Source organism: Gopherus evgoodei, chromosome 24 (genome assembly GCF_007399415.2).
Source record: "Gopherus evgoodei ecotype Sinaloan lineage chromosome 24, rGopEvg1_v1.p, whole genome shotgun sequence".
Classification (NCBI taxonomy): domain Eukaryota; kingdom Metazoa; phylum Chordata; order Testudines; family Testudinidae; genus Gopherus; species Gopherus evgoodei.
Genome location: NC_044345.1, coordinates 8854327 through 8878527, shown reverse-complemented (window position 1 = coordinate 8878527; position 24201 = coordinate 8854327). Strand labels below are relative to the sequence as shown.

General features: G+C 55.4%; 1 protein-coding gene across 2 annotated transcripts in view; it reads right to left on the bottom strand.

Annotated features, from left to right (window-relative positions):
* SEMA6C (semaphorin 6C) overlaps positions 1-22024 on the bottom strand; it is a 92464-nt gene extending 70440 nt beyond the window's left edge. For both annotated transcript variants that reach the window (XM_030542447.1, XM_030542448.1), the window contains exon 1: positions 21915-22024. The gene's annotated coding sequence lies outside the window, so the exon portion shown is untranslated. The remainder of the gene's footprint in view (positions 1-21914) is intronic.
* Positions 22025-24201: the final 2177 nt, after the last annotated feature.

The window sequence follows — 24201 nt, the reverse complement described above, 5'->3', positions numbered from 1 at the left end:
CCTTAAGTCTGAGCACCTTCAATAGCAAAAAATGATTACAAATTTTAAAACATCATAATTTTCTAGGGGTTATTGTAACCAGTGTGTTTGATAAAGAATAGTTATAAAAAACCCTAGCTAATCTAGTGGACTTCAAAGCTGTCCTCTGAAGCCATCTCGAGAAATGCTTTTCCTAACACCGTGGGTGAGCAACCAGCCACTGCGTACCCGCTGTTAATTACCCAACACCGTTCTGGATTTAAGGTAAACCTATTGCGTCTGCCTGTGCTTAAATGTAATAAAATGGAGCTTACTCGCATTAATCTTATACCAGACGGAATTGCTGTGCTCCCATCCATTGATTTCCTGACACTGCCTGGAGTGAAACAGTGAAGTTGCTCCTGCTGTGGGTTCCTAAAACCCTGGGTAACATGCCCCCAGCTATTCCTTCCGCCTCCCACTCGCCCTGCCACCCTAGGCCTCTGTCACCTCCCAGCTGACTCCATAACTGTGCACAGCCTGGTACAGCACATGGCTGCCCACCTCCTCTGTGGCTCAGGCCACTGCAAACAGCCCATGCACCAAGTCCCTGCACCATCCCCATCCATTCACAGAATATCAGAGTTAGAAGGGACCTCAGGCGGTCATCTAGCCCAACCCCCTGTTCAAAGCAGGACCAATCCCCAGACAGATTTTTTTTGCCCCAGACCCCTAAATGGCCCTTTAAAGGATTGAACTCACAACCATGGGTTTAGCAAACCAATGCTCAAACCACTGAGCTATCCCTTCCCGTTTTAGGGCCTGTGCCTAATTCTCCCAGCAGCAAACGGCTCAGCAACCTCAGGCAGTGACTATCCATCTACACACGCCTGCGACAGCTGAGTGGCTCCAGGACAAGGCAGACCCCAGAGCCAGGGCACGGGAGAGCTGGGGACACAGCACCCCCAGAGCTAGATCAAACAACCCCGAGGAGACCAGGCGGATCCAGAGTCTGACCAGCTTTAGGAGGCATCACAGGACAAACGCTCCTTTTACTCCCAACCCTACCAATCCCTTCCCACCCCCTAAAAAACCTACCTAAGCAGAGTTCTGGCCCCAGAAAGGGAGAAGAGCCAGAGACTCCATCAAGTCCATTAGAGGCTTTGCTATTGCTCCTGATTTTACGTGGAAGGTGCCCAGACACCACAGTGGTGGACAGCAGGATAATGCCCTATGGAGTAGCTCGCTAGCTAGAATTACCCCACATGGCTGCCAGCAGGGGAGAGTTGTCCTCATGGACTCTTCAGGCCCTGGTTTTATCATCCTGAAATCAGGACCTTCTTGCACTGGACACTGCCCATACGCACAGTGAGGGACACCCCCTGCCCTTAAGAGCTAACAATCTAGACAGACGAGATGGACTAAGGGTAGGAGGGGAAACTGAGGCAGAAAGAGGGGTCCTGATCTGCCCAAGCCAGGCCTAGAACCCAGCTGCCCTAATGCCCAGTGCCTTAGCTGGCGGCTCATCCAGCATTGCTGTTCAGGGCTCGGCCGCCAGGCAGTAACAGCACCCCCAAGTGCCACACTGGGGCTTTAGAACAACCACCCCCTCCAATGCCCCCCTTCCTGCAGACTCTGTTGGCATCACCCAGCCGCTGAGCACCCATCCCGTGGGAGAGCTGCCACGGGCCGAACCCGACCAGGTCACCGCAGCACCGCTGAAGGGGAACTTGGAACAATTCCCGTTACCACTTGGGTTCTTCCTGCCGCAGCCAGTGGGGCCGTAAATGCCATATTGATTAATCCGTTCGCCCACTTACTGATAAATAGCTTCTAATTTGTTGCCTCTGGGCACGGCAACCAATGCAGATGAACCGCGGGTAACGGAGATTAATGGGTTGCTGGATGGTAATTCGATTTCATTGGGGCTCTGAGTCACTCTGACTTCAGCAATTTAACCCCGTCACCTGCGATTCTGCTAGCACCTGGGACGAGGCTGCTTCCCCACGGACCGGGTGGCAAGTGGGATTCCTCACTGCTAACTACCACAGGCTTTCGAGGGTTAAACTGCACCAGGGAAATAAAATTATTGCAGGCCAAGGAGGCAGTGTTGCCTAGTGGCTTGGGAGACAGCACACCTGGGCTCTCTTCCTACTGACCTTGGGTAAGCCCTTTCTCGCACCATGCCTCAGTTTCCCCACCCACTCCTTGTCTATTTAACCTGTGAGGCCCAGATCCTCAAAGGTATTCAGGTGCCTGACTCCCATAGGCATCTAGGCCTACACCCTTCGGGCCAGGGATCACCTCCCACTCTTTGTCCGTGCAGCACCCTGCACAATCTCAGCTGGGTCATCTCGGCGCTACCATAATACACCTAATATTATCACCAGCTGAGGATAATGCCAAAGCTATTTTAGGGGGAGCCTCACCGATTTGGACCTGTGGACACATGTGTCTCGTGGGTTATCAGAGCAAAGTGGGAATTTTCCAGAATATTGTTCTGAAGCCCCTGCGTGGCTCAGTTTCCCCCACATTTTGCACTGCTACTCAGCGGGAGCAAAGGGGTTAACAGTGCTCTTGGAGTAGAGCTGGAGACAGGAGGATGGAAGGAATAGCCTGTCTGGCCGAGGCAGACCAAAGGGGCCAAAAGAGAATCCGAAAAGGGCGAATGCCCAGAACATGCCCACAAGCAAACAGCAGCCCAGAGGAAGGCGATTTTCCCCAGGGAAGCTGAGCCGAGGGCCCCGCTCAAGAACAAAGGGAGCAAGGTGCCAGTTGGCGAAGTTAAATGGAGTCCGTGACAGCTTGGCAGGCTGATCACATTGGCTTAGTCAGCATGGACCGTGGCTTCACCTTTGCCTCTGTTTGCTGGCCTAAGGACTTTCAGATTCTGTAGCCAGGCGACTATAAATTCTCCTCTGCTGGGAGAAGGCTGCCTGCTCTGGCTGCAGGTAAGCAGGAGTCTGGCTGGGCTGGATTCATTGCAGGGAGCCCTGGAGAGAGACAGGGATCGCTGGTGCCCAACGAGCCAGTTTCAGCATCTTGAAAACCCCAGGCCTGCCCCTGTGGAACTGAGGGTCCTGGGGGCCCAGCCCACTAAAGGGGTCACTCCCATAGACCAGCCTTGTGGATCCACTCTCTCTAACTTCCCTAGAAAGGGTTAACGGAAGCGGTGCCCAGCGCACCCCTGGGGAAGCGCGCGGGGCTGTTTGCATTCTGCTGTGTACGTCGATTGCGTTTTGCAGGCGATAGATTTCACTGAACATCTTAATTATTAAATGTGGCGCACCTGCTGTTCCACTGCAGCACCAGCCACCCCCTGCCCCCCACCGGCGCAGCCAGCCGCCCGGAAACCCAGCCCCACACGCACCGTCCCGAGAGGGAAATCAAACCCCACTGAACTGCCCCGGTTCTCAAATCAACTGAGCTGCCTGCCTCACCCTGGGGGCGGCTCCCTGTTCCCTCGGCTTGTTAGAAAGGTGAGCTGGGGCAGCCACTAGGATGTTCCTAATGCAGTCCCCCGGGGAGGGGGAAATCGGAGCAGGCTCAGCTGGGGGAAGGCAGGCCGGATCAGTGGGCAGAGATCAGGACTGGGAGTTGGGACGGCGGGATTCTGTTCCCCAGCTCTGGCAAAGAGCGAAGTTTAGTGGTTAGAGTAGGTAGCTGGGAATCAGGACTCCTGGGTTCTGTTTCCCAGGGCTGGGAAGGGAGTGGGGTGCAGTGGTTAGATCCAGGGTGGCGTGGCTGGGAGTCAGGACTCCTGAGTTCTGTTTCCCAGGGCTGGGAAGGCAGTGGGGTGCAGTGGTTAGAGCCAGGGTGGCGTGGCTGGAAGTCAGGACTCCTGGCTTCTGTTTCCCCGGGCTGGGAAGGGAGTGGGGTGCAGTGGTTAGAGCCGGGGGGGATGGCTGGGAGTCAGGACTCCTGGCTTCTGTTTCCCAGGGCTGGGAAGGGAGTGGGGTGCAATGGTTAGAGCCAGGGTGGCGTGGCTGGGAGTCAGGATTCCTGGGTTCTGTTTCCCAGGGCTGGGAAGGGAGTGGGGTGCAGTGGTTAGAGCCAGGGGCATGGCTGGAAGTCAGGACTCCTGGGTTCTATCCCTGGGAGGTGATTAGAACCAGAGTGGAGGGGGGCAGGCTGTGAGCCAGGACGTGCGGCGAGGCGCTCGCATGCTATATGGATGGACACAGGCAGCTGCCTGTGGCAGTTTGGCTGTTGACCTCCCTGGGAGTGGGAGAGGGAGCAGGAGCAGGCTTGTGTGAAATGGGCCGGGAGGAGGAGGCAGGGTAGTCGGCCTGGCCCTCTCATACAGAGTCAATCTTTCACGGCCCTAGTTAGGGGAGGCTAAGCCAGCCGTAATCACCCCCCCACGTGCGGCCGGGCAGCCATCCCTGTGCCTGAGCCTCCCGACCCAGCCTAGGAGCCGGCCAGGAACTGCTCTTGGAGCAATAGGTGCTTTATTCCAGCACTGTCTGGTTTAATGGGGGTAGGGGGTCCTCTCCCCCTGTGAAAGTCTTCCCCAAGGGCATTAAGCCACAGCAGGTGGAGCAAGGGAAGGTTGCAGCAGGGCAGAGGGGAGCAGCTGCGGAAAAACCCAGAGCTTCACCACTATCCGACCCATGGGGCTAGATTTCAACTCCTCCTGTCACCTGAGCCAAAGGAGAATCCCCCACAGGCTGTTAGCAGCCCAGGGCTTATGACACACAGTTGAGCAGTTCTGATTCCTGACACCAGACAGCAGTGGTGATGCACACACTCTAGATAGACTGACACAGTATTCGAGAAGGGAATTCTAGCAGTTTATATCCTGAAGAGCCCAGAATGCTAACTTATAAGGATCACCTCCCCTGCCACAGAAGTGCAGCCCCCTCTGGGGTGCAGCGCAGCAGGTGGCTAAAAACTGCACAGCACTGCTGCAGTGGGATTGCTTATCCAGCGCTGAAAGGTTGCGATCTCTGGGGTGGGGCACAGCAGCACGTTAAGAGCTACCTGGTAAGAGTGCATAGGGATGGCTTGCCCAGAGCTGAAATGCAGCCACCTCTGGGGTGGAGTGCATCAGTGGTTTAGCAACCACCCAGCAATGCTGCCCAACCTTTTAGGGCACACAGGAAGACAAAGGCCAACCGACGCTGGATCGGGCTAGCAAATCAGCTCTTCGCACCTGGAACCCTGTCATGTCCAGCAAGTGGGATGAGTTTCTGGGACTTCAGCCCAGTTTCTGGGCGGGCATCGGAGCAGCATGAGGGAGTCAGCTCAGGCCCCTGCTCTGGGCTGCAGATCGGCAGCATCTGAGTGCTCTGCCGGGCCTGGCTCCAAATCATCCCAGCGGATGTCAGGTACCATCAGCTCCCCTGCTCAGCCTCTGGCTTGGCTCTGATGAGGAAAGGGAGGGACCTGAGAGTGTCTGTGACAATAGCAGGAAGCAAGTAACACTGCGAGACATCCTGATTCCAGCAGCACCGTGGCTCCGAGATCGGCAGCTCCGACCCATTGCATCAGCCTGTCCCCATAACCCTTCACCCCAGGGAGAGGAGCAGAGGGGTGGATGGAGCAGGGGATGGCCCGCCCGCCCAGGGGTGAGTAGCAGCCCATGACTCCCGCACTGCTCCAGCCTGGGGCTCTGCAACTCTTGCAAGCTGGCTGCTGCCTGCTTGGATCCTGTGGTTTGTTACAAGGGCAAACGCCCTCCCCACACTCCACTGCCCCTGCCCAGCCCCCAGAGAGGCTGGTGTGGTGCGGGAAGCGATTTCAGGCAGCTCTTCTGTTCGCACAGTCGCTGGATTGAAGGCACAGGGGCTCCTGGCAGCTGCTCTCCAGCCCTAATTAAAGTGAGCAGTTAGCATGAGGTAATCACTGGCAGGAGACAGAGCCAAAACTAAGGACACCATGGCCATACACAATGGGCTCGGGCCGGGCTGCTCACGGTGCCAGAGCACTGGTCTCCCCAGGCTGTCGGCCGAGTGCCCACCAAGTAGGGGGCACAAATCAATCGTTCTTAATCCCCCACAGCACTCCCCATCTCTCCCAGCTAGAAATGGAACACAACAACCACGGTTAGAGGTTCTAACCGAGATCGGGGACCCGTCATGCCAGGTGCTGCATGGACACAGAGTGACTGAGATCAGGGCGCCATCATACCAGGTGCTACCCAGACACAGAGTGACCGAGATCAGGGCCCCAACGTGCCTCGCACTGCCCAGACACAGAGTGACCGAGATCAGGGCCCCAAAGTGCCTGGCACTGCCCAGACACAGAGTAACTGAGATCAGTGCCCGACCTGCTGGGCACTGCCCAGACACAGAGTAACTGAGATCAGTGCCCCGACCTGCTGGGCACTGCCCAGACACAGAGTAACCTTCCCTCCTCCCCCATCCGGCTCCTCGATCCACTCACCCCTGTGCCCCAGCCCTCGGCAAAACCAAGTACCAGGCTTGTTACAATTACCCTTTCACCACCCCAGCAGGACTTCTGGGTTCTCCTCCCAGCTCTGGGAAAGGAGTGGGGTCTAGTGGCTAGAGCAGGGTGGGGGAGGGGACTGGGAGTCAGCACTCCTGGGTTCTATTCCCAGCTCCAGGAGTGGAGTGGGATCTAGTGGTTGAAGCAGATCAACCTGCCCATCAGGACTCCTGGGTTCTCATCTCTATGATTTCCTGTGTGACCGGGAACAAGTCCTTTCCTCTCTGTAAACGCAGCCAACCCTGTCCGCCATGGCTGTTCCACTGCCCCCGGCTCACAAGGTGCCGGATAAGCCAAGCCCAGCCGATACCCGCAGGACAGGACGCAGTGCTCAAGGCCACACTGGCACGACTCCACTGCGCCTGCTGCCAGCCTGGCCCGCTCGCTCGGACCCCACACACAGCCCAAAGGGCAGCCAACGCCAACCACGTGGCGTTCACAGCAGGGCCAGCTCTGGCAACAGGGGTCTAATCGCACTGGGTACGTCGACACTGCAGTAACGAACCCGCGGTGCCTGTCTCAGGGTTCTGAGCCCCTCCCCATTTGGAGGTCTCAGAGCCTGGGCTCCAGCCTGAGCCCAAACGTCTCCTCTGCTACTGTTAGCCCGGTGAGCCTGAGTCAATGGACCCAGGCTCGGAGACTTGCTGCCGCGGGCTTTCTGTTGCAGTGCAGCCATAGCCACAGAGACAGGGCCCATAGTGAACCCCCAGGGCTGGACCGGGGACGACAACCGGAGTGTCCGACCGTAGGGAAACACTAGGCAACCGCAATCCAAATTAGTGCCCTTGGGTTCAATCACCCCAACTCCTGCGGAACCCCCAGCAGGCACCCAAGCTCCCCAGGTGCCTTGGGTGTAGCCCAGGTTAAGCAGAAATTAGCCTACCCCGAGCAGTGTGGGAAATTGAGGTCGGTAGTGTGAGAAAGTTGAAAACGTGCTTCAGACAAGGACAAGGCCCGCGGGTAAACTGTGGCTCTGTTTTGGTTATAACTGGTCTCTGCAGGGCTTTTAACGAGTGTTTTTAAGAACTGTGAATGTTTTATTAAACTGCTATCTATATTGATAGTATGGGAAGGAGACTGGTGCAGATGGACAAGCTGGGGGAGGGAATATCTTTTATTCAACCAATTTCTGTTGGTGAGAGAGACATGCTTCCAAGCTACACAGACTCTTCTCCAGAGCTGGAAATGTACTTAGAGCGTCCCAGCAAAATACAAGGTGGAACAGATGGTTTAGTGTAAGTAACGAACACGTATTTCTTGGCAAATGTACCATGAAACCAATGATACACTTGAGACACATGGATGATATTTTCCATGATATAAACCACAACTTCAACAAGCATCACCCGTCCACAGCAGCATCCACTTCCTGGACCCCACAATCAGCTTCAGCAGTGGATAGGTTGACCATCTTTCAAATGGCTGGCAACTGGACCTCTGAGACCGCACTCCTGTCCTGGCTCTCCCCTCAAGGCCTCGCCCCTGCTCCACCCTTTCCCCAGGCCCCATCCCATGCTCTGCCTCTACCCCAACAGCCCCGCTCCTGCACCCCACCCCACCATGACCCGGGAGGCAGCTCGTGCTGCTGTGCTGCCTCCTTCCTTCTGCTTAAGGTTGCCACAGATTTGAAGAAGAAGAACGTCAGGGCTTGTCAAATGGCACCCAGCACACAAGCCAAAACCCAGGCTGTCCGGGTGAAAACCTGACAGGTGGTAACCCTAGCAACGGAACCCTACAGTCGCATACATACAAGAAACCCAGGGATCACCACACCCGTAACCACCCCAAACACAGCAAGGAATCTGTTATCTACAGCCAGGCGCTCAGATACCACAGAATACTCTCCAAGGAGAAAGACCGGGATACACACCTTAACACACTCAAAACCACCTTCTCCAAACAAGGACCCTGCACCAGGGAAGCAGATCACAGCATGAAGCAGGGCCACACAAATACCCCAAGATAAGTGCTTCTATACAGATATAAAACCCCCTCCGACCACACACCCCGAGTTGTCAACCACTACAACCCAGACTCGATGGGGACCCCATCCTATAAAAAAAAATCTTTCCTGAACCCCCTCTTCTGGCCTTCAGAGAACCTCCCAAGCTCATCATCAGAAGCAAGCTCCCCACAGGCCAGGACCCACCAACCCAAAGCAGCACCAGACCCTGCCGGAGCAACAGGTGCAAAACCTGCAGACACAACTCCACTGCTGCAATGATCAACACCCCCCACAACACACCGGTCAAGATCCATGGGTCCTACCCAGGCCTAGCACATGTGCTGCACCTCCACCAGTGCACTGAATTCCCCAATAACCACTAGACAATCAACGATAAAAGACAAAAACACCCTGTGGATGAGCACTTTTCACAGAGCGATCGCTCTGTATCCGACCTCTCAGTTCTCGTCCTCAAAGGAAACTGGCACAACCCCTTCAAAAGATGAGCCTGAAAGCTTAAACTCAGAGCTTTGCTAGATACTAAAAATCATGGACTGAACAGAGATCCTGGATTTACGGTTTATTACAACAGTCTGTGATCAGGGGTGCCAGGACAGGGGGTGCCAGGGGGCCATGGCCCATCGCTTTTTACCAGCCATAAGGACAAGCAGTGGGGGGAAGGATGGAGGGGAGTGAGCAGGGGGGTGGGGTCTTGGGAGGAAGAGGCAGGGTAAGGACGGGGCATCAGGAGGAAGCGGCGGGGCAGGGGTGGGGCCTCAGGGGAAGGGGCAGCACAGGGGCGAGGGCTTCAGGGGAAGGGGTGGTGTGAGGGTGGGGACTCTGGGGGAAGGGGCAGCATGGGCGGCAGGGCCCCAGTGCTCCCCCCCACACACACTTTTAGGGAGCTTCGGTCACCTTGGTCTGTGACCCACTAACAACCCCACCCAGCTCCTTTCCTCCCCTGTTTCTTTTCCCCCTCTGATTGGAGGGGTGTTAAGGGGACACTTTACCTCGAATGGCCCCTTGAAACACCATGTGTCTCTCCTTGTATTTAGCTGTGACCCTCAGGACATTTCCCAGCCCTGAAGAAGAGCTCTGAGGAAGCTCGCAAGCGCTATCTCTCTCACCAACAGAAGTTGGTCCACTACAATATATTCCCTCCTGATCTCCTGGGTCCCGCATGGCTACAACACTGCAGATGCTATTTCAAATAACGTGTCCTGTAAAGCACCAATCAGCAGGTGACGGAAGCAGAAATGGGAACAGGGTACGGGGCAGTTTGATGTTAATTAGTGGGATGATGGCTTGTCACAGGAGTAGTTTTGTTAAAACAGAGGCGCGTGCCAATTAACATGCCCACGGGCCATTAGGTTAGCAGGTGTCCTTCACTCTGTTGTCAGCAGACTGAGCGCCCAGCGACACACTGTCTCCTCGGTGGGTGTAAGAATAATTGTTCGTGTCAGTGGGAAGAGAGCACAGTGGCAGTATCGTGGGAGCGGGAACCTCACGCCTGTTTGCTGACCTCCTCGCTCTTCTGTGGAATAACGATTGGTTTTCTCATTCAAAGCATCGCCCGGCGTCCTCCACTAAATGCATCTTCTGTAACCCACCGAGAGGCTCCAACCTGACACCGGCGCTGGGTTTTATTGTGCCTTTATCTTTCAGGGCTTAATATTAATCGGGAATGTTTCGACAGAAAGGGGCTGATCCTGCAGCATGCTCCAGGATCTGATTGCCCTGGTGTCCGATCCCCCTGGAGCTTCAGGGCCTGATCTGTGCCAGTGCCCCCAGCACCTCCAGGCAGAGGCGGCTCTAGCTTTTTTGCTCCCCCAAGCACGGCAGTCAGGCAGCCTTCGGCAGCATACCTGCGGGAGGTCCCCGGTCCCACGGATTCGGCAGCATGTCTGCGGGAGGTCCGCCAGTCCCACGGCTTCAGCGTACCTACCGCCGAATTGCCGACAAATCTGCAGAACCGGCAGACATCCCGCAGGCAAGCCGCCAAAGGCTGCCTGACTGCTGCCCTCACAGGGACCGGCAGGGCGCCCCCCGTGGCTTGCCACCCCTGGCATCTGCTTGGAGCGCTGGTGCCTGGAGTCGCTGCTGCCTCTAGGACGATCCCCACCCCAGTGAGCATGACCCATGTCTGTTCTGCCTGGGCAGCATTTTGCATGGGCATAAGTGATTCCACGAGGCAAAGTCCTGCAAAGGGGCCAGATGCCTGGCTGGCGTGAAGCAGCATTGCTCCCTCTGGCTCTGGTTTCTGAAGCCGGGCGCCCTTTCGCCACACTCAGCGATGGGACGGATTGTGGACGCAGCCCAGACGCTCCCACAATGGCTCAGTTCCCACCAGCGAAAGCCACCTCCCCGGCAGCACGCCCCGCTGGCCATTTCCCCGGGGGGGGAGGGGACACGGCAGGGGCTGGGAAAGCATGAGATTGGGAAAGATTTCCCCCTTCTTCTGCCGTCGGCCCAGCTCTTCCCATGACTCTTAACACAAACATCCCGTCCCTGGCGTGATCGGAGTGTTACAATCATTCATTCCCCACCCCCACCCCTGGCTTTGCACCGGGAAGCTGGGAACTGGAAGCTGCTATTTTCCTCACGCACGCTGGCTTGTTGCGGTAGGCTTACACACGTACCCCACTGCTGTGGTACGGTTGTGTGTACACACTGCAGTTTGTTATGGGAGGGTTGCACACATACCCAGCTGATATGGTAGGGTCGTGCACAGTGATTTGTTATTCTACATATTCCCCACCCCTTTTGTTATGGCAGAGTTGTGTACACAAAGCACTTTGTCTCGGGTTGCACACGCATCCAGTTATTATTGTAGGATTGCGCACACAGTGGTTTGTTATTGTAGGGTCACACATGTCTGCCACTGTTATGGTAGGCTGTGCACACACAGCGGTTTGTTATTGGAGGGTTGCCCACACACCCAGCTGTCATGGAGGACTGTGCACACAACAGCTTGTTATGAGAGGGTCACACATGTCCCCCATTGCACACAGAGTGGTTTGTTATTGTAGGGCTACATACATGCCAGTCTGCTATTTGCAGGGTTGTGCCCAGGCAAGCGGGTAACAGAAGCGAAGCAGGTGCCGGGTTGTTATTGTAAATGCAGCAGGTCCCTGTTATTTGAGGGTGTGTGCATGCCGGTTTGTTACTGTAGGGTCACACACTGGCCCATTTATTATGGTTCCCTTTTCTAGCCATTGGACCACAACCCTTTCCATACATAGGAACAGGGTCTAGGAGTCTTGATTCCCTCTCCTTCCCCTCCAGCTCTAACCCTTAGACACCACTCCCCTCCCAGAGCTGGCAACAAAAGGAGTCCTGATGACCCATCTCCCACTGATCTCAGGAGAAGGTTTGGGTGGGGAAAGGGTGAAGCAGGGGTGTGTCCTATCAAAATAGCAAATCAACCCTGCCATGGGGGCTGGGAATGGGTTCTCAGATCCCACCCCACCCCCGGAATCCTGGCCCCCATATCACACCCAAGCGGCTCACCCAGAACAAATATTTAGATGCACATTTTGCTTATTTATATTTCCCGCAGCTTGGGGCTGGTTCCCCGAAAGCCAAGCACCCCGCCCCCATCCATCTCCACACCAACCCCAGAACAGGGAGTGCAGACTGCCAGCGGGCACTGCCAGGGCTTCCCCCTGCACTGCCCCTCTAGCTGTGGGAAGGGGTCAGAGGCAGCTGGGCTCACAGTGCCTCCTGCTGGCGAGAGGACAAAGACGACTGCAGGAGATGCCGCTGCCCCTGATGCATCAATGCAGGCTCCGGGGTTACTAATGCAATAGTCTCGAGCCCCCATGCAGGCCGCACTGGGGGTTAGAAAGCAGAGATGGGGGAGCAGCCAATGGCTGTTCCAGTGCCCCCTGCTGGTGGCGGGGTGCTGGAAACATCCCAGAGTCTGGGGGGGATCATGGCAAGCCAAACAGAAATTGTCTCCTACCAACAGTTCCCAGCCCCAGAGGACACTGGTGCAAGGAGCTTGCTGGGCTTCGTAACACACAGGCCTCCAGGCTCAGCTCCTGGGCCACTGTGGCGCGAAGGGGACCCCTCCCCTCTTGCGGGGACAGAGGGGGACACTGCGGGGCCAGGCTGGGAGTGGGGTGCAAGGGGAGATGGGGGCACACAGGCATTCCAGGGACCCTGCAGGGCAGTGGGGGAATGGGAACGCCTATAATTTCAAAGACCAGGCCAGGTGGGGGAGCAGAATGCATGGGGCAGGCCCCGCTCCCCAAGTCACTCTGCCCACAGTGTTCACCTCACTCCTGTCTTTCGCTGCCCGTGTGGGGCTGCGGAAGGGGGGGGGTCCTGGGCCGCTCCCCTAGATCCCTGCTTCTGCACCCACGCTGCCCCTTCCCTGCTGGCTCAGCACCTGCCCAGGGGACTCCTGCCCCACCCCTGGAATATGGGCTCAGGATCTCCGTTAGCACCACCCAGCGAGCACAGCTGAGCAGGACAGTGGCTGAGCAAAGCGGCACCAGGCCTGGGCTACCCACCTCCCAGGTTCTAGTGCTGACTCACCTAGAGCCGGGGCTGGGAGCCAGGACTCCTGGGTTCTAATCCCCAGCTCTGGGAGGAGAGTGGGGTCCAGTGGCTGGGGAAGGGGGCATTAGGAGCCAGGACTCCTGGTTTCTAACCCCCAGCTCTGGGAGGAGAGTGGGGTCCAGTGGCTAGAGGAAGGAGGTACTCAGAGCCAGGACTCCTGGGTTCTAATCCCCAGCTCTGAGAGAAGAGTAGGGCCCAGTGAGTAATGCATGAGGGCTGGGAGTCAGGACCAAACACACAGATCTGTCTCCCTGCCCTCCACACTTTCTTGGTCCCTTTTTGCCACTGTTCCTGATTGGGGGTTAGTTACCAGACACCCATTTGCCCCAGATGGCCACATTCAGGTCCTTCATGACCCCCTTCCCCCCACCACCCTGGCCGCTCCTCGGTTCCATTCCTACCCTATAAACATGCTCTAGGATTAACCTGCCCTATTACAATGCAAAATATTTGTATTCACTCCCAGTGCAAACCCCAAGAGGCAGGGGGGAGGGGGAAATCAATGGGGTGAAGTTGCCCCCTACCCGTCTTCAGAGGCCGCTGCCTGAGAGCACATTTGTATTGCACCTAGCACTCTGCCATCTCCCCGAAAGGTCACCCTGCCAAGGCTGGAAGGGGGGAGCGTAACTGGAACCCACGGAGCCGATGGCTCCAGACTAGAGAGTTTTATTTATCTGCTGTTTGTTAAAGCCAAAGCGCTGGAGCCGGTAATCAGGGCCAGGGGAAATAATCAATTCACTTATTTTAATGGAGGGTCGTTTTTAAAGACTTGTAAATATCAGAAATCGAGCAAAACGGCGACTCGACAAGCAACAGAGAGTGGGGTGGCGGCCCATCAGAGGCAACTTCTGTTCCTTTAAAAGCTTAAACGTGCCGAGACTATTCTGCGCCTTTATTTTTTGCAAGCCAGGAGCGTGCTGGTCATAACATCCCAGCCTGTAGGTGGCGCCCGAGTGCAGCAGGGCAATAGCTCCGTGGGGTTGGGTCACGCTGCCCCCTGCATGATGTGCAGCCCCAACACCGCTGTCAAGCAAGCATGCGGTGCATAGCGACCCTACCACAACAAAGCAGCACACACAGCCCCATGGCCCACGAGAGACCCTACAGTAACAAACTGGCATCATAGCCCCAGAGCCTCGAGCAATCCTACCATAACAAATCAGCATCACAGTCCCAGGCCCACGAGTGACCCTACAATAACAAACAGCCCCAGCCCATGAGAGTACCCTACCGTGTCGAGGCAGCATGCACAGTGCTTGGCATTAACGTTGCAGTGGTGCCAGTGACTGCACGTGGTGCGAGACACCAGAGCCACACAGCCCAAATGTTGCTCCATTTCCGCCTGCATTCGTAGGGACCCTGCGTTTTCTCCACCCCACAGCTCAGGGATGTAATGGCAAAGAGCGGCTGCCTCAGCGCTTGTCACAGATCTGGAGATGCTAAAACAGCCAAATGCCAAGGGCTTTTCTTCAGGCAAACCTCCCAGTGACAGGATTTGCCCCATGCTCACTGAAGACCCTACAATAACAAACAACCAGCTGCAGGACGAGATGCAGCAAAGCAGTGCAGGCCGGCATTCCCCAGCCACCCTGCACTAACGAACCAGCGCCTCCGGCCTCAGTCTCCAACAATAGCTCTCGTTTGCCCCAGCCAGCATTTGCAAGAGGCCCTACAATAATAAAGCCAGCCACTAGAGAGACCTCGCAACAGTAAAGAAAGAGGCGTAACCCGGTGCCTCAGAGTCACCCAACAACAGTTATGGAAAGCTCCAGCAACTCCATGCAGATCTCAACTGGAGGCTCTTTGGAGCAAGGACCATCTCGTTGTTCTGTGTGTGTACAGCCCCTAGCACCATGAGGTTCTGGTGCAGGGCTGGGGCTCCTATGAGCTACCGTAATACTCCTAATAAATAATGTACAGCATCTAGCACACTGGGATCCTGGTCCAGGACAGGAGCTCCTAGGCATTACCATAATACACTTAATAGCATTAAAAAGGAAAGTGTCCAGCACAGTGTGGTTGTGGTCCTGGTCGCAGACTGGGGTGCCTAGGAGCTACCATAATACACCTAATTTCAATACAAATGTACAGCGCCTAGCACAATAGGGTCCTGGTCCATGAATGCGACTCCTAGATGCTACCATAATACATCTAATTAACAATAATAATAGTTATAAAACTGGTGTGTATTGCAAAGCCGTCACAGGCGACCCTACAGAAACAAACCAACACAGCGTTACCAGTGCCACCCTATGCTGAAATTCTCAAGCATGCGGCACAGCAGTCACATGCAACCCTACGATAACAAACCAGCATGTAAACAAAAGACAGAGAGGAGCAATCATTCCGGTGTGCTCAGTTTCCAGCCTTAGGCACATTTGCTATAATTAACAGCCAAAGGGAAATATATTATATATATATAAGAAATAAAAATAGACGATAGATCTTGTGCCAGGGCCCCAGGTGGAGGAACTAACCCATACTTTTCCAGAGGAACAAGAGAGACCATCTCTTGTGAATGGAAATCTCTGCTCAGCTCTTTCCATCCTTGAGCTCCATGGGATTTGACCTCGCAATGGACACCCTGGGGGAGTAAAGGCCAGGCCTGGTTATTGACCAAAGCTCTGTCACCTGGTGAACATCGCAGGACAGTGGGTCAATCTCTCCCATGTCTCCTTGGGCTAGGAGCTGCAGTTATCTTCAGGGGGAGGGAAACGGGGAGACAGACACCCCTACCTCTGCAGGGCAACGAGGAACTGGGTTTGTGGCGTCCCAGCATACCTTGCTGTCTTGTTAGGATGCTGGTAATTGGCCCCCATAAGAGACCCTACAATAACAAACCAGCATGCACGGCCCGATGGCCCATGAGCAACCCTATCATAACAAACCAGCACACACAGAGAATTACCAGGTGAGATCACATTTGGATCCATCTGGCCCAGTAGAGCCAGTGACCAGAATCAGCTGCATCAAGAAACCTTGCAGCCATGGGATAGCCTGTCCCCAGGGAAAGGCCCCTTGTGGCGCACCCACAAATAAGCACAACCTACAAAAACAAACCGGCACACGCAGCCCCAACCTCACAGGGGCCCTACAATGACAGGGCAGCATACGGCCCAACCTGTACAAGGAGCCGTGTTTCATAAAATTGCTCATGGTACATACATAGGGGTCAGTTCCTCTCTCACTGATGTGCAGCCACTTCTGGGGTGGGGCACCGCCACTGATTTACTCTTAAAACACCCATGGTGCTAACAGCTCTCAGGGGGCATTTTTCATCCATCTCTAAATGCTTTACATGGGCAGGTAAGTATCATTATGTTCCTTTCACAGGTGGGGAAACTGAGGCATGTAGAAGGGAAATGACTTACCTGAGGTCACCAGGCTGGTCAAGACCAGGAACAGAACCCAGGAGTCCAGTGCCTCAGTTGCTGCACTGCATCACCTCCCCGTTTCCTCCCCCAGATCTGTCCCGATGGGTCCTCGCTTGCCCATTTGGGACAGGAAGTGAAGAAAAAAGCCATCTCTAATGGAAAGCGCAAAGGGGTGGGGGTGGGGGATTCGCACAGGAGAACTGAATTTCCTTTGCTGGAGCAGGAAAGGCTCAGCGCTTATGTCAAAGGCTTCTATACACTGAGCCGGGGAGCATTCTGATGTACTAGGGGCTCTGGGATGCAGGCTAAGGAGATGGCACCAGTGCCCTGCGCGGTTTGGATGGGGAAATCCGTGCTGCTGTTTCTGATCCTGGCAAAGAGGCAATTACGGGGCCAGAGCGCTGGGGAAATCAGTTGTTGCCCAGTATGTCCATCCACACATGGTTGTGTCACCCCATCCTGCCAGGGTGCAGGCCCCACATGCTGCAGAGAGATTCTGCCCCAGGGGCCAGGGAGAACTGGCGGGATTGAGCATGGGAGATGCAGCCTTCCTCAGCCTCCAAGAGAGGGCGCAGTTCTGCACCCGTCTGCGTGAAACGAGTTTGCTGGGTCTCAGTCCCGGGGCCCAGTGAGCAGCGTGGCCAGGCGGATTGCAACGGATGTCACCCTGCTTGGCATTCACCCGTCTCCTTGGTGAAAGGCCCAGGGCAGAGCCTGACTCTCCTTTAGAGAGTGGATCCCTTCAGCGCAGGGCAAAGAGGGTGGGAGAGCGATGCCTCCGGAGCTGTCCCTGATTGGTGGGGTGGGAGTCCCCAGGGCTGCCAATCCGGCAGTCACCCCAACTTCAGAGATGGGGTGCAGGGCTGTTAAACCACCTTGCTCTAGTCTAATGACGGCTGATTTCCACAGCTCTAATTGCCAATCAAGAGATTGAACAGCTCCTCCAGCAGGGAGACGGGGCTGCAAGACAATGTGAGTCTCAAGAGGTCTCTCAGCCAATCTCCCCATTGGGCCGTAACCTCTTTACAGGCTTAGGGGGGCAGGGAGGGCATATTTCCGGCATCAATACACCAGGAGCTGTGATCTTAGGGGGCCGGAGGGGGGAGAATCCCCGCCCCCCATGCACTGGGCTGGGGGAGGCGGCGGCGCTCCGATCGGGGCTGGAAGGGCAGTCTCAGCATCCCAGCACCTCATCTGCTCCTCCAGAGCCTCTTCCCGGGTTTTATTGTCAATAATAATTAAAGGGAAGTTGGGGGAGGGGCAGGAGCGGCTCCGCGTCCTGAATTTCCAATGAAAGAGAGAGATCCCTGCAGAGAGAGACACACAATGAAAAAGCCGGAATCCGGGACTGCATCCTTAGGACTCAGCCAGCCTTCATCCTTCCAATGCACACGCTGCACCTCCCTGCCCTTCGGCAACGGAGGGGGCAGCTTGGTGCCTAGACTACAGCAGGAAGTAGTCATCACACTGGCCTGGGATCCGCAGCCCCACGGCAGGTCTGTGCTGGGATGCGTCTGTGTCCGAGACAGGGGCAGGGTAGGGAGTGGAATCTGTGAGGCAAAGGAAGCAGATCTTCACCCCACTGTTTCCCACTAGAATGGGGAGGAGTTACACACATACACATGTGCGGCCCGGACGCCATGACTTCCCAGCCCCTTAGGCCCCACCACCAGTGTTAACTGCACAACGTTGCTGCAGCCTCAGAGCTTTGCCACAGAAGGGAGCGACTTCCCCCTCCCCACACCTCGTCCCCTTAGCCGTTCCTTGGGCTCCCCACAGGTCAAGATCTGGAGGGTCCTTACACTCAAGTTAAGCTCCCATAGCTGCTCTCCCATGAGCCGTAGAGGGCCCATGACACACAGTCGAGCCATTCCCAATCCATCCAGCGGAGGCAGTCTCTCCACCAGTTCATAATAAGACATAAAGCTCCTCTCTCTGGTGTCCGCTAGAATACATTTCATACCGCCACAGGCTAATCGGATATGGGATCCGTGTAATATGATTCACAGCCACAGCATAACTTGCTTCCTACTGACATGGTGCAAAACGCATCAGACTCACTCTAACTTTCCAGTAGGAATAATATGGGCTACTACATGTTAGGGGGAGGGATAGCTCAGTGGTTGGAGCATTGGCCTGCTAAACCCAGGCTTGTGAGCTCAATCCTTGAGGAGGCCATTTAGGGAACTGGGGTAAAAATCTGGCTGGGGATTGATCCTGCTTTGAGCAGCGGGGCTGAACTAGATGACCTCCTCTTCTACATGTAAGAGAGCAGTGCTTAGAGGCCCAAACTGAAATTAGGGCCCCATTGTGTCAGGTGCTGAAAAGACACAGGGCAGAGACAGTCCCTGTCCTCAAAAAGCTCTGAGACAAAGAGCAGGAGGAGAAACTGAGGCACAGAATGGGGAAGCAACTTATCTAAAATCATCCAGCAGGATGGTGGTAAATCTAGGCATCCTGGGTCCCAGACTAACATCTTACCCGCAAGGGTATGCTGTCTCTCAGTTTGGCTATGACTAGTGCTGGTCAGGGAAGTTCAGATGGGACTATATTCCATCAGAAGACGAGTTCCATCAAAATTGAAACACTACATGAAATCAAGTCAATTTCACAGGAAACTTCAGATTAAAACATGGAGCAAGGCAGAATTCTAACAATGCTGAAACAGACCGTTTTACCATTTTGGGGACTGAATGTTTTTTCAATGTTTTTGTTTTGAAATGACGTTTTGCCAAATTTTTCAAAATGTTGTATTCTGCTCCCTCATTCAGATTCAGCAACGGCAGATGCTGAACCGGAACGTTTCCATCCACCCAAAAGGAATCTGATTTTCAGAATTTTCCTTCCTGGAGAATTCTGAAGCATTTGGGTTGCGTTCGGATTTGGAACAAAAGCCCCTTTCAGCATCTCAGGCCTTCGCGAAAGGGAATGCCCACCCCCACAGAGCTCTAGCCAGGAACTGCTGCCCTCTCTGGGCTCGCGACCTGTCCCGGGCTGCTCTTCGTCAGCAAATCGCTTCGGACAAATTGGTTTTGGCCATCAGCCTTGCTCTCAGATGGGTTCCCTTTTGCCATTCGAGGTGTGCGGTTGGTCACCTCTGAATCATATGGTGTTGCAGCTCCTCCCTGATTGGAAGAATGAAATTCTCGAGGAGCTGCTCATTCTAAAAACTATGAAACTCGGAATTTGTGAACTTGTTTCACACCTTTCCAGCTGCCGAGCAAATGTCTGTACAGTCTCTGGGATAATGGGGATCTGGTTCCTGTCTGGGGCTCCTAAATGATACCATAATACACCTAATAGCAATAAAAACGTACAGCTCCTGGCACATTGGAGTCCTGGTCCATGTCTGCGGGCTCTTACATGCTACCATAATCCAGATGGCAAACAACAGTTACAGCCTCATGCATCACAGTGAAACCCACACAATGCTTTTATTTACACTTCACGGCCCAAACCTGGAGAGTAGCATGAGGGACTGGAGAATAGGGTGTGACACCCGGGGCCCAGCTCAAGGAGCCTGATTCAGTTCAACCGCCCCATCGGAAGCAGCCCCACGATGAGAGCTTTCACTTTCCTTCTTGGTTAGCTCCCATTGCCCTTAAACAGGAGTAATCGCGGCTAGACGCGCACTGCGCTGTACAGACGCAGTCTTAAGAAATCTCGCTCCATTGTACCAGTGCTGCTCTGCTCAGTGTGCCAGGCATGGCATGATCCTCAGAGAACAGTTTCCGAATCTGACGCTGCAACCTCCCGCCGCCGAGTTAATAAGGAAATGAGTGAGGATCTATTCCAGCCCTCGCCTCTTGACCCAACTAGCAGGGCCCCTCATATAAAGAGCTGTCTCCTTTCCAGGCCTCACCGGCAATGTCACAGGTGTCATCCTCAACATTGCCCGACTGCCAACACTAGTACGGCAGCTGGCGGGAGGGGAAGGACGGTCGGAAAGGGTTAAAAAAAACAGAAGAGACTGTGTTTGTTTTTCCAGGACCGATTTCATTCAGAGGATCTGAAATTAAATCTCAGCCTGTGGAGAGAGGAGTTTTATTGTGCCATAGGGTTGCAATCTGGGAGCAAATCCATAATCCTGGAATTTAGGGGGAGGGAAAGAGTCAGTTCCATGATTTCAGGATCCCCCAAAATACCAGCTGCCCCCCCCTTCCCCTCCCCGATTGAGACCAATGAGAACAGGGCACTAAAGGAATTTCAGCCCCCCAGGCAGCATTTTGCCTTCCAAGGTTTCGGAAGCAGCCATCAGACCTCGAATGGATTTCACTGAGCCCTCCCCATTCCAGGAGCAGTCACCCTGCAATCCCTGAGGTGCCACATCCCTGTTTTTCTTGGGGGGGGAACCCACATTGCTCCATCCACTGCAGCAGCCTCGCTAGCAGAGCATGCCAAGCCTCGCTAGCTGCCCAAACGGGTACGGGTCCGAGTCCGGGCAAGGGATTAAAATAAACTTGTGCTTGCAAAACAGTGAGGGGGGATTGAATTCCCCTCGCCCCTCCGCCCCATATTGGTGCAGAGGTGCCAGCCCCAGAGGCTATTTTTGCCTCCATGTTACAGTGCTGAATGGCAACACCAGGGGAATAAAAATAATGAATAAATAGCAAACTTTCCAGCCAGCTTCCCTGCCTGCGAGCTGGACGTCTGCACACGCTGCTTGTGACGGGGGGGGGGGGGCTGGTGGCAGGGAAATGTGCAGTCACCACAATTCATGAGGGTTGTCTGTATTTCTGTCGGGAAGGGATTTGGGGGGACAGCCCTGGGCAAAGTGGGGGACCCTCAACAGCTGGAGTGTGGCGGGGGTCTGTCTCCTATAACATCCCCTCTAGCGCTGGCGTTAGTCCTTGGTGGTGCAAAGTGCCATGCCCCTCTCCCCGGCCGGCAAACTCCCGGGGGACCCCAGGGATCACGGACCCGCAGGCTCGGAGTCACCTAAGCAACCTGGGGGGAAAGAGGGGCGCACCCCGCAGACCCTCTGCCGACCCAGCCAGCACTCCGGCACCAGGAGCCAACTCGACACCTCCAGCAGGGGGCAGGCTGCTGTGTGCAGCTCTCCAGCCAGCAGCAGCTGCAGCTCAGTCTCCCCCTGCCCCACGGAGCTGGGCTCAGAGCAGGCTCCGTGCCAGCCTCCCAGCTGGGCGAGCCTCGGCTGCAGCCCACTGCTTCCCAAACAAGACTTCCTGGACACAGGATGAGCGTCGCAAGTCACTTGCCAAGCAACCCCCCCCATGCAATAACTCCCCGCTCCAGTGTCCTCGCCCCCCCCAACACAAACAGGGGCTTCCATTTGGAGTGTCAATGCGCGCACACACCCCCCGCTGGGTTGCCTACCCCCTCCCCTTTGCAGAACAGAGACACACAAACACACATCCAGGCTGACCCCCCCCCCCGCTGCCCATCTCGGATCGCCCCCCCCCCCGTCCGCCTTTGGGAGAAGTTTCACGCCACGGAACAAGTCACATCGCGAACTCCAGACACCCCCCTCAGTCCCCGGCGGGGGCAGGCTCCGCTCAGCCCCGGGCACAGGCAGCTCCGTGCACGACCCCAGCCCCCGACTCCCGTCCCTGGCAGGGAAGCAGCCACCCCCCCCCCACGCCCCGCCCCGCCCGTCTTACCTCCGATCCCTGCAGCCCCGGCTGAGGCCGCCCCGCCAGGGGCCCGATCCCCGCGGGTAGGGGGGCGCTGGCGCCCCGCAGCCGAGTTATAATCCGGCCCTGCGCCCCGACGGCCGAGGCGGGGGAATAACAAAGCCCTGCATGCCAAGGGCTCGCAGCTCACCGCCCAGCCGGCCCTCCCCCGGCAGCCGGCGCCAATCTCCTGCCTCTCCCCTCCCCCGGCCCAGCCCAGCGTCCTCCCCCTGCTCCCGGCCCTGGCAGCCGCCCCCAGCCTGCGCCGCTTCCCGGCAGCCGGCAGGGAAAGGGAAAGGGAAAGGGAAAGGGAAGGGGGCCGGGCGGAGGCCAGCCCGGGCTGTAGGCCCGTCCCCCAGCTGGTGCCCATTGCCCCCAGGGCGGGGGGAGGAGAAGGGGCCGGGAGGGGGAGGAGAGGAAAGACGCGGCAGGAGGGGTCGCAAGGCGGCCAGGGGGGGTCGGCCTTGGGTTAAGCCCTGTGAAAAGTTCTCCCTGGCCATGAGGGAACCTGGCAGAGGTGCCACCTTCCCACTCCCCAGCAATGTTCCACCATTTCAGACTTTCCTCTTACCCCAAGTCCCAGCGGAGGGTGGAAATTTCCCCCCCCCCCCCGACTTGGCATTGAAGCTGTCGAGCCGCCCGGCCAGGCTGGGTGCCCAAGGGAAGCGAACCCCCTTTCTCTCGGGTTTGTGGGTGAGATCGCCCCATTCCCGCCAGCTGTTCTGTGAGGGGATTGTCCCCCAGTGGTGCTGAGCCCCCGGGACTCTTGGAGCCGCTCGGGAGTGGCCCAGGCTGGACCGGGCTCAACGCCAGTCCACGAACGTGTGTGAAATGCACTTTCCCCCGAGTACGCTAGGCCAGGGTCGGCAACCTTTCAGAAGCGATGTGCCGAATCTTCATGTATTCACTGTAATTTAAGGTTTCACATGCCAGTAATACATTTTAACGTTTTTAGAAGGTCTCTTTCTAGAAGTCTATAATACAGAACTAAACTATTGTTGTATGTAAAGTAAATAAGGTTCTTAAAATGTTTAAGAAACTTCATTTAAAATTAAATTAAAATGTAGAGCCCGCTGGTTCGGTGGCCAGGACCCGGGCAGTGTGAGTGCCACTGAAAATCAGCTCGCCTGCTGCAGGTTGCCTACCCCTGCGCTAAGCTATTGACACAGGTTTGGAAAAACTTTTATCCCAGGGCCTTGTCTTCACTAGGAAACGTGGTGTTTGGAGCCATGGTACAACCCGAGTGTAGACAGGGCAGCGTGTATTTTAACAAGTGTTAAGCCCCTTGGAGCCAGCCCTACAGGGGAGCCTACCATGTAGCAGGAGCAGCTAACTTGTTAAAGCTACAGCTTCTCTCTGCGCTAGGGCTAAAATCCTGGGGTTAGGATTTTAATGTGTTGGCTAATATATGTCAGCTAACATGTGAATTAATACACACCAGCTAAGGCGTAAGTAAAAACATCCCAGCTGACACATGTTAGCTAATACATCCCAGCTAACATGTGTTAGTTAATACATTGCAGCTGACACGTTAATTAATGCATGTCAGATAACATGTTAATACACATCAGCTAATGTGTTGATTAATACCCGCCAGTTAACATGTTAGTTAATGCATGCCAGGTAATATTTTAGTTAATACATAGTTAATCCATGTCAGATAACACGTTAATACATGCCAGCTAACATGCTAGTTAATACATCCCAGGTAATGTGTGTTAGATAATGCATGCCAGCTAACACATGCAATTAATACATATCAGTTGCCACATTAGTTAATTCATGTTTGCTAATACGTGTTAGTTAATACACACCAACTAACACATGTTAAAACCACACCGTCTTCCTAGTGTGAACATGCTTGTAGTGAACACACACACACACACACACACACACTCACTCTCTCTCTCTCTCTCTCCCCGACGCACGTGCAAACACACACACACTTTCTAGCCCAAGTCAGACGGGATGCCTTGCCAGCCAGAAAGCAGCTTGTGGGAGGACTCATGATCTCCCCAGAGAAATGGGCAAGCAGCAGGGAGTGTGTGGAAGCCCAGCCCTGCCTCCTCACGCTGCTTTCAAAGGACAAGACTGCAAAGCCGGACTGGGCTGGCCTGCACTAAGGGGGGCCAAGCTGGGACCTGCCCCCGCCAGAATCGGCAAGGACACAGAACTCCTCCAGCCCTGGGGCCATGGTGGTGAGAGCGAGCTCGTCTGGCCCCAGGGCCTTGGTGGGATCACAGAACTCCTCCAGCCCCCAGGGCTGCAGCAAGGC